Source organism: Myxine glutinosa, chromosome 1 (assembly GCF_964187855.1).
Source record: "Myxine glutinosa chromosome 1, kmMyxGlut1.1, whole genome shotgun sequence".
Classification (NCBI taxonomy): Eukaryota; Metazoa; Chordata; class Myxini; order Myxiniformes; family Myxinidae; genus Myxine; species Myxine glutinosa.
In genome coordinates, this window is record NC_136261.1 from 142,527,965 (window position 1) to 142,542,308 (window position 14,344).

Consider the following 14,344-nt stretch of genomic DNA (forward strand, 5'->3'; position numbering starts at 1 on the left):
TCCCAAGTTTTCATCCCCATCCCCACGACAAGTCCTCATCCCCATCCCCATCCCAAGTTCTCAACCCCGTCCCAACACCAAGTTCTCATCCTCCCCATTACAAGTCCTCATCCCCATCCCCACACCAAGTTCTCATCCTCCCCATTACAAGTCCTCATCCCTATCCCCACACCAAGTTCACATCCTCCCCACGACAAGTCCTCATCCCCACCCCCATCCCAAGTTCTCATCCTCCCCACCACAAGTCCTCATCCCCATCCCCACACCAAGTTCTCATCCTCCCCACCACAAGTCCTCATCCCCACCCCCATCCCAAGTTCTCATCCTCCCCACCACAAGTCCTCATCCCCATCCCCACACCAAGTTCTCATCCTCCCCATTACAAGTCCTCATCCCCATCCCCACACCAGGTTCTCATCCTCCCCATCACAAGTTCTCAACAGACGCTCAAACCATTACAAAACAAAGTTTGATTCTCATGCATAAAAAACTTTAAGAAAGAACATTCAAAGAAAGGATAGATTTAAATAATTATATTAAAATCGTGCTGTGTGGATGAGTAAGAAATATTTATATTCAAATCGTGCTGTGTGGTAAGAATTAAATAATTATATTCAAATCGTGTTGTGTTGGTAAGAATTAAATAATTATATTCAAATCGTGCTGCGTTGGTAAGAATTAAATAATTATATTCAAATTGTGCTGTGATGGTAAGAATTAAATAATTATATTCAAATCGTGCTGTGTTGGTAAAAATTATATAATTATATTGAAATCGTGCTGGGTTGGTAAGAATTAAATAATTATATTCAAATCATGCTGTGTTGGTAAGAATTAAATAACTATATTAAAATCGTGCTGTGTTGCGAAGAATTAAATAATTATATTTAAATCATGCTGTGTTGGTAAGAATTAAATAATTATATTCAAATCGTGCTGTGTTGGTAAGAATTAAATAATTATATTCAAATCGTGCTGTTTGGTAAGAATTAAATAATTATATGAAAATCGTGCTGTTTGGTAAGAATTAAAGAATTTATATTAAAATCGTGCTTTGTTGGTAAGAATTAAAGAATTTATATTAAAATCGTGCTGTGTTGGTAAGAATTAAATAATTATATACAAATCGTGCTGCTTGGTAAGAATTAAAGAATTTATATTAAAATCGTGCTGCGTTGGTAAGAATTAAATAATTATATTAAAATCGTGCTGCGTTGGTAAGAATTAAATAATTTATATTAAAATCGTGCTTTGTTGGTGAGAATTAAATAATTATATTAAAATCGTGCTGTGTTGATCAGAATTATTTCCTCACAGAATTTAAAGTAAAATGAGCCAAGGTTTATTGTAATGACGTCAGGACGTTGTGCCCTGTGATTGGCTGGTTGGGTTGAATATGAATGAGGAACGCGTTAATTTGGAAAATATAATGGTGAAATGAAGACAACTTTAACCTAAATGTATAAATTACCGACGAAATATTATATCTTATTAAATTGGAAATGAGAGAATAAAGTAAAAACATTAATCTGAGATAATTGTATAAACACCATTAATGTCAATGTGTTATACGTGTATTAAAGGTTGAGACAAAGATGACCAAGTCATACTCTGGTTTCTCTTCAATTCGTATAAATCTTTCGCCTTTTACTAAAGATTTCCGTGGAGAGGAACGTTTACGAGTCTGAATATTTTTTGATGCCCTGTGTGTACCGGGCGATATTTAAATATAAAAACAGAATAGTTTTAGTACTTCTACTGCTGGTGGATCCAAGTTGTGTGTTCACCTTTTGCATAGTATGTCCACGACCGAAGGTGTGCAAAGGTTATGTTTTAACCGCTGTCTGTTCGTCTGTCTCCAAACAGTTGTGGATGGATTCGGACTAATTTAGTGGACAGGTGTGTGACAAGGACAAAATTATTACATTTAGGTGAAGATCCCGACACTATAATTTTGATGTGAATCTTTATTGTTTGGGCTAAAATCAATATATAGCACGATGTTTCAAAATATTTGAGGAGGAAGGTAAGATGGAGGCGGGAATGGTGGGAGGGGAGGAAACGACTGATGTGGCTCCACTCTCCCTCGCCGGTCACTCATTCGTTTCCCCTCTGTGGAGGTGGCACAAGGGAAGGGCTCAAAACATTTGAGGACAATCATTCATTTCATCATTGAAATAAGTTTATCCGAACGAGGACAATCATCATTCTAAAAGATTTGCGTGTCGACTCGGATGTCTAGTAACAAGTCGACATTAATATTGTGGTGCTGTGCATACAGGACTCGATTGCCATCGAGGTCGGCCACAACGCATGAGTACAAACAAAGAGTCTTTATTAAGAGCTCGCACTTCTGCACTGGGCTGGCTCGAGCTTAGAGCCCGCATATATGTCCCGAGGCCACGCCTTGCCCCCGGGCGTGGCCGATCGGTCGAAAGGCGGGGCATGCATTTTCGTTCCCCGCCTGGACGCTCGCGCCACCCACTGGTGCGCGGAATTATTGTCCCCTGTGCCCGCCATACGCGCCCCCCCAGAATTCCCGCGCACCTGAAGGGTGAGTTGCAGGGAAGCCGGATGACCCAGCCGAAACGCCCCCTGGCGATGCGTGCATGGCTGGGGGGTAGCGGGACTGCAGGGCTGGGGGGTGCCGGGGGTCTGACCACCGGGGGGCGGCCTCGACGCGGAGGCAGAGCTGCTTGCGGGGGGTGGTCCAGATCGAGGTGGCCGGCTTGAGGCGGTCCACGGAGACACGATCCGGGGCACCGCCGATGTCGACGGTGAAATATTTGTCCCCGGTCTCCAGCACGCGGAAGGGCCCGTCGTACGGGGGCCGTAGCGGTGCCCGGTGGGCGTCGTGCCGGACGAAGACGTACTCCGCCGTGCGAAGCTCCGGGGCGACGTGGGAAGACGGGCAACCGTGGTGTGCCGTCGGCACCGGGGCGAACCTCCGGGCGGTCTCCTGCAGGGTGGAGCGCTGTTGCGCTGCGGACCAAGGAGCCGTGGAGTCGGGGATAAATTCGCCCGGTACCCGCAGTGGTTGCCCGAAGACCAGCTCCGCCGAGGACGCGAGCAGGTCATCCTTGGGCGCCGTCCTGAGGCCCAGCAGGACCCAGGGGAGCCTGTCGGCCCAGCTGCCATCGCGGTGGCTGGCCCGGAGCGCGGCCTTCATCGGGCGATGAAAGCGCTCGCACAGGCCATTGGCCTGGGGGTGGTAGGCCGTGGTGCGGTGTAGTTTTACGCCGAGCCCTTGCGCCACCGCGCCCCATAGCTCCGAGGTGAACTGGGGACTGCGGTCGGACGAGATGTCCGAGGGGGCACCGAACCGGGCAACCCAAGTGGCGATGAAAGCTTGCGCCATATCAGCCGCAGACGTCGCCGCCAATGGGACGGCCTCCGGCCACCGTGTGGTGCGGTCCACCATGGTGAGGAGGTGGGTGAACCCCCGCGAGGGGGGCAGAGGTCCCACCAAGTCGACGTGCACGTGGTCGAACCGATGCTCGGGCACCGTAAACGGGGCCAACCGGGCCTGGGTGTGGTGGTGGACCTTTGCACGCTGGCACGCGTGGCACGTCCTGGCCCAGTCGCGGACGTCCTTCCTGAGGCCATGCCAGACGAACTTCGCCGCGACGAGCTTCTGGGAGGCCTTCGTGCCCGGGTGGGACAGGCCGTGGATGGCGTCGAAAACTGGGCGCAGCCAGCCAGCGGGCACGATGGGGCGAGGCCGGTCGAGGGAGACGTCGCACAGGAGGGCCACGCCCGCGGCGTCGAACGGCACCTCAGAGACGCGGAGGCCTGTGATGGCGGTCCGTAAGGCCTGGACGCCGGGGTCGGTGGTCTGGTCCTCCACCATCCGGGTATAGTCGATCCCGAGGTGGACCGCGTGCATGACGGACCGGGAAAGGCAATCCGCCACCGGGTTGTCTTTACCCGCCACGTGACGGATGTCCGTCGTATACTCGGACACGGCAGAGAGGTGACGCTGCTGCCATGCCGACCATGGCTCGGCGACCTTGGCCATCGTGAACACAAGGGGCTTGTGGTCGACGAAAGCCGTGAACGGGCGGCCCTCGAGCAGGTGGCAGAAGTGTTGGACCACCAGGTGGAGCCCGAGCAACTCGCGGTCGAAGGTGCTGTAGCGGCGTTCGTGTGGGCAAAGCTGCAGGCTAAAAAACGCCAGCAGCTGCCAAGCACCACGCACCCACTGCTCGTGCACCACGCCCACCGCGTAGTCCGACGCGTCGGTGGTGAGGGCGATCGGTGCATCGGGCACCGGGTGCGCCAGCATGGTGGCGTTGGCCAGGGTCAGCTTTGCGCCCGCAAACGCCGCGGCCATCGGCTCCGACCAAGTGATGTCACCTTTGCCCGGCTTGCCCCGGAGGGCCTCGTGCAGGGGGCGGTGGAGCTGGGCGACGTGGGGCACGAAGCGGTGGTAAAAATTTACCATGCCCAGGAACTCCTGCAGCCCCTTGATCGTGCGGGGTCGCTGGAAATCCCTGACCGCCTCCACCTTGGCCGGTAAAGGGACGGCCCCGTGCCTGGTGATGCGGTGCCCTAATAAGTCGATGGTGGCGACGCCGAAACGGCACTTTGCGGGGCTGATGATTAGGCCATGCTGGTCCAGGCGTTCAAAAAGCGTGCGGAGGTGGAGCAGGTGCCCCTCCCGGAACGCGCTCACGACTAGGATGTCGTCCGGGTAGACATAGATGAAAGGTAAGTCACGCAAGACGCTGTCCATAAGCCGTTGGAATGCCTGGGCTGCATTCTTCAACCCGAAAGGCATTCGCAGGAACTCGAAGAGGCCGAAAGGGGTGATGACGGCCGTCTTCGGGACATCGCCCGGTTGTACGGGGACCTGGTGGTAGCCCGGATGAGGTCCACCTTGGAAAACACGGTCGTGTTTTTTGCCAACCGGGCGGAAAAGTCCTGGATATGCGGGACCGGTAGTGTTCGGGGGTGGTGGCATCATTGAGCCGGCGGTAGTCACCGCACGGCCGCCATCCTCTGCCGGGCTTCGGCACAATGTGCAGCGGAGAGGCCCAAGCGCACTTTGAGCGCCGCTCGGTACCCAGCTGTTCCAGCGTGGCGAACTCCGCCTTCGCCATGGCGAGCTTCGTGGGTTCGAGTCGGCGTGCCCGGGCGTAGACCAGCGGCCCGACCGTGGGTATATAGTGCTCCACCCCGTGTTTAACGGCCACCGCTGAGAAGGTGGGCCGCGTGAGGGCCGGGAAACTGGCTAGGAGGCGGGTAAAGTCGTCCGCTGCCAGAAGCGTGCAAACTAAACTCGCCGGGACGTAACCTTTTAGCAAGCTGCTTGGCAAGCCGCTCGGTGAGCCGCTCAGTGAGCCGCTCAACGAGCCGCTCAGCGAACAAGTGAGCGAGCTGAAGGTTTCGGCCTGGACGAGACGCCTGCGCTTAACGTCGACCAACAAGCCATGCACACGTAGGAAGTCCGCACCGAGCAGGGCCATTGGCACGCTGGCGGTGACGAACGACCATTGAAAGCACTGCCCTCCGAACCGCAGTGAGAGGCAACGCTTCCCGAATGTGTGGATTGGTGTACCGTTGGCGGCAAGCAAAGCGGGGCCCCGGCCCGCGGCTTGCTTGTCGGACGCGGAGGCAGGGAGGACGCTTACCTGCTCTCCTGTGTCGCAAAGGAAACGGCGCCCGGACAAGGTGTCCGTGATGAACAGGAGGCTGCCGGAATGGCCGACGCTCATGGCCGCAAATGAGCGCCGGTCGTTTCCCGACCCGTCAAAAGAACACGGAGGGCGGCACGTTTTAGCCTGGCGGCCGAACCTGGCACGGTAGTAGCACCAGGTTTGCGGCGGTGGCCCCCGCTGCTGACGTGCCGGCGGCGGTGGTGGTGGCGGCGGCGGTAGTGGACGGGGCGTAGCAGCGGCCACGAGGGAAGCCGGGGGCGCTGGAGCCTCCGCACCGGGATCCACTACGGCAGCACCGTACACCGACCGCGTGTTGCAGGCATCGAAATACTTGTCGGCCTCTCCAGCCAGGGTGCGGGGTTTCGTTATTTTGGAACCGGCCAGCGCGAGGCGCACCTGTGCAGGTAGCTGGTGTAGGAAAAGTGCTTGGAATAAGAAATCAGGGCGCTGGTCTCCAAGCAGGGACAGCATGAAATCCATCCAGACGGATGGTCGTGTGTCGCCGAGGGCGGGAAGGTCCAGGAGGCGGTCGGCACGTTCGACCTCTGTGAGCCCGAACATGGCGAGGAGGAGACGTTTGAGGGCCTCGTACTTGTGGTTGCCCGGCGGGCGCCGAAGGATGGACACGACGCGGGCGGCAGTGCCGGGCCCAAGGGCGGCGACCACATGGTAGTACCTGGTCTCGTCCGCCGTGATGCCCCGGAGTTGAAATTGAGCTTCGGCTTGCAAAAACCAAACTTCGGCCTGCGCCTCCCAAAACTCCGGGAGTTTGATTGCGATGGCATTGGTAGCCATGGCGCGTTCGGGGGTCAGCAACGGCTGAACCAATCGGGGTCACCAGTGTGGTGCTGTGCACACACGACTCGATTGCCAGAGAGGTAGGCCACAAAGCATGGGTACAAACAAAGAGTCTTTATTAAGAGCTCGCACTTCAGCACTGGGCGGGCTCGAGCTTAGAGCCCGCATATATGTCCTGAGACCACGCCTTGCACCCGGGCGTGGCCGATCGGTCGAAAGGCGGGGCATGCATTTTCGTTCCCCGCCTGGACGCTCGCGCCACCCACTGGTGCGCGGAATTATTGTCCCCTGTGCCCGCCACAATATGCTATTTTTCAGAAAAAAAAACACCGTGCAGTACAATTTTCTGAGAGGCTGAAAATACATTTAGATAAAGGTAAATAACAACGGTACCTGCCCGACGAGCGGGGCTTCAATCTGGAGGCCCAAAGGAAAAGATAAAATATCAGAAATTGAAGGCTTTTTTTATTTTAAACGATTTGTATAAACATCCGTTAAATCATATCACACGTAAATCATCAAAATCTAAACATTATTTGAAGAATTTCAATAAAAGCCACATCACTGTTCATATCGGTAAATATTATTCCATCGTGTTTGGTAAAATTGGAAAAAAAACCCTTCCCAACTACCCAACCGTCCCCTCTCAGTAGATGATAAATGTTGTTCCTGGGACACCCCCAAATCTCCATTCACTTACATGTAAATTTTCCTCTCACCCTCACTTTCCCTTATTTCCCCTTAACACCTCTATTTCTGTCACCCTGATCTTTACGAACCTTTTGGCCTTTTGACATACGAGCTATAGCAAAATATAACCTACTCTTATCCTCAATGTTGTTCATTAGACCACTCAAACAATGATCCTACGAATATTTGCTCCCTCTCACTCTCTTAATATCAATGATCCCGAGTAGACCACTCAAACAATGATCCTACAAATATTTGTTTATGCGTAGGAAATAATTTAATTCTCCTCCAACTCTCTTCACCATCTAATATATTAACAAAGTATATGTTTGAGTTTGGTTCTTTATCAAGATATTTTAACTGAGCTAAGACAAAATGATAAACCTCCCTCAATGTTCTTGTTTGAGTGCCTCCAGTGCCACACACTTTTTGGTAGGCTCTGCCCACTTTTTGGTAAGCCCGCCCAGTTTTTGTTAAGCACCGCCCACTTTTTGTAAGCCCCGCCCACTTTTGCTAAGCTCTGCCCACTTTTGGCTAAGCCCCCGCCCATTTTTGCTAAACCCCACCCACTTTGTTAAGTCCCACCCACTTTATAAACTCTCCAGCATTGTATCATTTCCAGTTAAGACATTACATCATTTCCAGTTAAGACACGCCCAGGTTTGCCCAGGGAATTTCCACAGGAAATGACACACACCCAGCCCTTCTTATAAAAGGCACCGACCACACAGGCTTTTTCAAACATGCTTTCTGCTTCACTTGAGAATGGACTACTATCATGCTGAAATGGAATGGGATAATTTTGACATTCCTTGGAGTCCTACTACCTGTGTGGAGCTCAACCTTCAGATTGATGAACTGGACTCGAACCTCTTACCAATGGAGGTAAGTTAATTTTTTTTTTTTTTTTTTTTTTTTTTTAGACAAGACTCGTGTAAGAGTTAGCAAAGTTTCTTTTAATATTCACAGAGCTTGATTTATATAAATAATAATATTGTATTAAATTAATACATTGTTATTTTCTCTCACAGGAAATTGTATCTGAGATACGAAATGACAATACTGCTTTCAACACAACTTGGAATGAAGTTAATTTTTTGTTTGAAGACATTTTGAACAACCAAGACCCACAGAACGAGTTCTACCTTGATGACCCAGCCAAAGAGTTATACCTTGGAGACTCACTAAATTTGGGAAAAACAAATTATGAGGTCTGCCTCGATGGTTCTAACTGTGGAGCCTACCTTGGAGACTAACTAAATTTGGGAAAAACAAATTATGAGGTCTGCCTAGATGGTTCTAACTGTGGAACCTATCTTGGAGACTCACTAAATTTCATAAAATTAGGAAAAGAGTTTTACCTTGGACATTTTGAAAACTGGTTTCATTTTGGAGACTCTGCCTGTGGGGTCATTTTGGAGACTCTACCTGTGTGGAGCTCAACATTCACCTTGATAAACTCGATTCAAATCTCTCATCAATGAAGGTAATATTTTATTTTAATATACAGACTTGGCATTTAATATGGAATACATTTTTTTCTTGACTTGGGTTTACTTTCTGAACTCAGTATATCAATCTGGTGAGTTTCTTTTATGCTTCGGTGATTTATTTGTTAAAAGAATCATGTCACTGATTGTCTTTCACAGCAAGAAGTCAATAACAGGATGATATCACAGGTGGCGTGACAAAATGTAAGGACAGGTACATTTGACGATTGGCTACACAATCGGGTATATAAGGGTTGTTGCGTTCTGTATTAGTGGAAAACGACTTTTGCATGTCTACAAAAGTTATTGCCGCTTCCTCTGGAGATGGTCCGTCAACTCGACAATGCCGTTGTCATGGAGTGGTGGCTTTTCGAAATTCCGGCATGAAACAGCGTGCTATTGCTCGGAAGTATGGCATCACTCAAGGTCAGGTGTCAAAGATCCTGAAACGAAATGCTCAGAGGGGTGTCCCCACTCCAATACCGAGGCCAGGGCGTCCCCGCAGAACCACAAGGAGAGATGATCGCCAGCTGCACCGGTTAGTCTGCAATGGCCGTACCAAGTCAGATAATCGGCTTAGGGCTGAGTGGCAGCAACTGACAAATGTGCCTGTATCCAGAAGGCTAGTCAACCAACGACTGGTTCAAGCAGGCTATCGTGCCAGGCGTCCCCTGAGAAAGCCACGCCTGACCAGACAACACAGCCAGCACCGATTGTAGTGGGCAAGAGAGCACCGTCAATGGCAGCCAGGACACTGGAATCACATGACCTTCAGTGACGAGTCTAGTTTTCTGGTCTATCGTCAAGATGGCCACGTCCGAGTGCGCAGACAAGTGCATGAAGCCTACAACGAAGATTGTATAGTGCCAAGAGTCCAAGCTGGAGGTGGTGGGGTGACCGTTTGGGCTGCTTTTCATGCAGGGAGCAAAACTGACCAGGTTGTTCTGAATGGAAACCTGAACCAGTTCAAGTGCAGGGCCATTCTGGAAGAAACATTGCTTCCATTTGCTTGTGCAGCCTTTCGAGGAAACTTTGTCTTCCAAGATGACAATGCATGGCCTCATCGTGCTCGCATGATCCAACACTTTCTTGATGACCATGGTGCAGAGCATATGGAGTGGCCTGCCATGTCCCCGGATATGAATCCGATAGTGAACTTGTGGGCAGAATTAACGCGTCAAATCGACAACTTGGACCAGCAGCCGACCTCTGTGCATGAATTGCAGCAGGCTATTTTCACTGCATGGCAAGCGATTCCTGTCCAAACCTTGGCAAATCTCGTGAACAGCATGCCTCGACGTGTACGTGCTCTCCTGAATGCTCGTGGGGGTTACACGAATTACTGAACTGAATTTTACTGTCCGTAATCCCAGTCATAATTTAACTTTTGTTTTTGTTGAAAAAAATTTGGGCTAATGTGCAAAATAAAGAGATAGTTCTGGAAAACGTACAGAAGTTTAACACAGTACTGTCCGTGAATTCAGTTCAATATCAGTACACATCACTTTCAATGATCAATTTATTTACTTTGAAATGTCAAATGTGGTTTTTGTTTCTTTTAAAGGCCACATTAACAAAATCTAGAATAATTTCAACATAATTCCAGTGAACTTTTGGTTCCAAGTCATCTTGAAAAGTAAGTTTACCCCCACAAAAAAAATATTCCATATTAAATGCCAAGTCTGTACACATAATAATTGTGTATTAAATGTAAAAAATAATTAATTAATACGTTGTTATTTTCTCTCACAGGAAATTGTATCTGAGATACAAAATGAAAATGCCACTTTTGCCACAACCTGGGGTGAAATGATCGATTTTGTTTAAAGACCTTTTGAGCAACCATGACCAAGAGTATGAGTTTTACCTTGATAATCCAACGAAAGAGTTTTACCTTGGAGGCTCTTTGGATTCTAAAGCAATGAACAATGTTCTTTCTTTAATGACGTTTGATTTAAGGTAAGTTCAGTTGATTAATATAATCAATTAAAGTATATGTTATTTCATTCAATATTAGATAAGTAATATATATATTTTTTTTTTTACATATATTTCAGCAATATCAAGAAAGTTCGGGGAAGAAAATGCTGGAAAATACTTTCTTCCCATTTCTACTTTTTCCAATTTGAAAGCCTTGAAAGACAGAATTGGAGGAAGAGGAAAAAATATTGAAATACGTATTTAAAAAAAAGAAAAGAAAAAAAAAGATTATGTTCGGGTTGGGTTAGGGATGGGTTGGGTTAGGGTTGGGATTTTGAATGTAAGGGTCAGGGATGGGTTGGGGTTGGGTTGGGTTAGGGTTGGGATTTTGAATGTGAGGGTTAGGGATGGGGTTGGGTTAGGGATGGGTTGGGTTAGGGTTGGGATTTTGAATGTGTGGGTTAGGGATGGGTTGGGTTAGGGATGGGATTTTGAATGTAAGGGTTAGGGATGGGTTGGGTAAGGGATGGGGTTGAGTTAGGGTTCTGGATGTGAGGTGAATTTTTGAATGAATGTCAAACCTCACAGACTCATTTATCTTATATTATCATTGAATTGTTTTTTTGGAAAAAAGATGAATAGAATTGGAAGGTTATACAAAGAGATGGAGTTAAGAACTTTTTAAATGGTTGATGTAATGGATACAGTTGTTTAGACTAACAAATTTGGTGTTTTAATGTGGGGGCTAAGGGTTCAGTTTGGGTTAGGGTTGGGGTTGAGGTTGGGTTAGGGTTCGTATATTATTATGAGTTATGACTCACTCACACACACCCACCAACAAACAAAATTGTGTTCAGAAGTTAAGCCCCAACTGAAAAGTTGAGGGATTCTGTGTTTGGGGTTCACATATCTCAAGAACGTATCCCCATTGAACACACACACAAAAGTTAAGCCCCAACTGAAAAGTTGAGGGATTCTGTGTTTGGGGTTCACAGATCTCAAGAACGTATCCCCATTGTACACACACACAAAAGTTAAGCCCCAACTGAAAAGTTGAAGGATTCTGTGTTTGGGGTTCAGAGATCTCAAGAATGTATCCCCATTACATTTTATTATTTATTTATTATTTTCAAGGGTATTATCTGCCTACTTGTGTTTTTTGTAATTCTTGTGAGTAAAATGATCCCAAAATTTCTTCTCCATTTAAATCATATAATTTGTAGGTCCAAGGGACTGTATCCATTACAGAAACGATTTTAAATAATTCATTAGTCCATTTTTTGGTATAACCTTTCCCAAAATGGCTTTTCCATCTGTATATTCTTACAATATCACCAACTTTGAACTTGGGTTTTCTCAAATTAATCTCCTTTTCCTATTCTAATTTTGTAAATGTTTCCGATGGTTTTGATTTTGTTGATGAATGAACTGTATGATTGTAATTATCTACAATATTTTGAATTAAATATACCCACTGTTGAGAACCGAGTTGTGTGAATTTTTTATATAATTTCTCTTTCAAAGTACGATTAAAACGCTCAATAACAACTGCTTTTCCTTCATTAAAGGTGCTGTATAATTTAAAATCCTCCCCCTTAAGAAATTCCATAAATATTTTGTTAAAGAACTCTGTTCCCTCATCAGTCCATAACTTCTTTGGTTTCCTTTTTTCCCTATCAAATATTAGCTTAAAGGCTAACATTAAAGTATCACCCCTTTTATTTTTTAAAGGAACAACCCAGGCAAATCTACTCCTCAAATCAATAACGGTTAAAGCATACCTGTATCCCTTATCATTATTTAGTTTGATTAAATCAGCGGACCATCTGTGGTCGGTGTATTTAGAATAAACTTTCCTTCTTTTAAACTTTGTGATTATAGGTTTGTGTAATTCATTAGCCAAAAGCTCCTCAGTCTTGATGACATCATTAGAGCCTAATAGTTTTTTGAGGAATAACCAAGACCATGTTTCAATTTAGCACTTATCATCTTTTTCACAATAAACCTATCAACTTTCTCTCTCAACGCAGGATTTCGTATCAAAGACAAATTATATAACATTTCTCTGTCTGCTTCATGTTTTTCATCCAATGTAGTGGTATTCCCATAAGCAATATCATGCTTCATACACACTTCATCAACCCTATTTATAGGTTTAGACCAAGGTTTAGGATTGTCAGCCTCATCTAATCTTTTATCCAGGTTTGTTCCAGGACCACAGAAAGAATATCCAGGTAGATGTAGTTCCCCAGGAATTCCAGGGGTTGTAAATTTACTTCCTGACAGAAACTTTTGTATGTCTCCTCCACTTTTAGGAGAGATGAATTGGCACTTTTTAGAGCCACACACTTGACATATTCCTTTTTGATAAACTCTATTATTTTTAGCTTTAACATAAGAGATATTTTTAGATTTCGTTTTCTTTTTACATTTGAGACAATAACTCATATTCATTTATGAGAAAAAGTCCGACATAGTGCCAAAACCTTTTTGGTTTTCAACATATGCATTTCTATCTTGATTTTTAAAACATAAAGAATCCTTAGGAATGACTTCACTCTCTCCTCCATTTATTTACAAATAAAACTAACTAAAGTCAATAACACCAACATCATCAACTATATGACCTTTCTCTTCTTCATGTAAATCTTCTCCCTGGAAGTGAAGACATTGACGTCCTTATTCTTGAATACAATATCTTCCTAAGATCCATTTATTCTTTATTTTCCTCTTCGGTGCGTTGAGATTTATTTATTTGCCGTAATACCTTCAATCTTTCATTAAGCTCACTGATTTCCATCTTTTCATATTTTTCCTCCCTCTCTCTTTCCTCCCTCTCCTCCTTCTCCTTCTCCTCGTTCTCCTTTTTCTCCTTCTCCCTCTCCTCCTTCTCCTTTTTCTCCTTCTCCCTCTCCTCCTTCTCCTTTTTCTCCCTTTCCTCCTTCTCCTTTTTCTCTCTTTCCTCCTTCTCTTCTTCAACTCCTTCCTCCTTCTCCTCAACTCCTTCCTCATCCCTTGCTACCCTTGAGTTTGAGCCCCAAAGAATATTATACATATATTCATCTGGATTTTGAGATATTCTTGTATCTATAATTATTTTTCTCACAATAGAATACCAATAAGATTTGTTGATGATTTCTAAAAGAGTTTTATATTTCATAACTTTGAGAAGTTCATTTTTATTTAATATTTTAAACAAGTCTCTATTTGTGGGTTTAGCAATATCAGTATAAGGCCAGTTTTTAATGACAAAATTTCCATGTATATGCTCCAAATCATAAGGTATGTAATACCGAGCACCCTTTTCTTGTAGGTATCCCTGAATACAAAAATTATAATTCTCTTGTCGTCTTCTTCCTGCCATTTATGTATCAGAAATATATGTGAGATTAATATTATGACAGGTAATACCACCCCATCTTCCCACTACCAAATCGGTTTGTATTCCTCGGCTTTCTATCCTTATCTCATTACCATCTTTCTTTGTCATGCTAACCATCGCTATACTATCATATATTTTTCTTTTCTTAAAAACATGTATTTGTTGTTTACTAATTGCACTTCCACATAAATCCTTATCCTCACCAAGTGGATAATATTCTTCTTTACGAGACTGATTAAAATCATGTAGGTCTTCTAAGTTTATTGAAAAAGACCAATTATACCCTAAATCAGGCATATCATACCCCCATTTATTAATTCGCATATTAACTATATGTCCTTCTTTATAAAATTCAATTGTAAGCAGATAGTTAAATTGAATGAGGAAAGGTGTATGGTCAGTAT

At 45.9% G+C, this 14,344-nt stretch overlaps 1 non-coding gene across 1 annotated transcript; it reads left to right on the plus strand.

The window, feature by feature from the left end:
• Nucleotides 1–1,606: 1,606 nt before the first annotated feature.
• Nucleotides 1,607–1,719, plus strand: LOC137419691 (U5 spliceosomal RNA). Its single transcript, XR_010982990.2, has one exon. It is a non-coding gene; the product is annotated as a U5 spliceosomal RNA (small nuclear RNA).
• The last annotated feature ends 12,625 nt before the right edge of the window (nucleotides 1,720–14,344 follow it).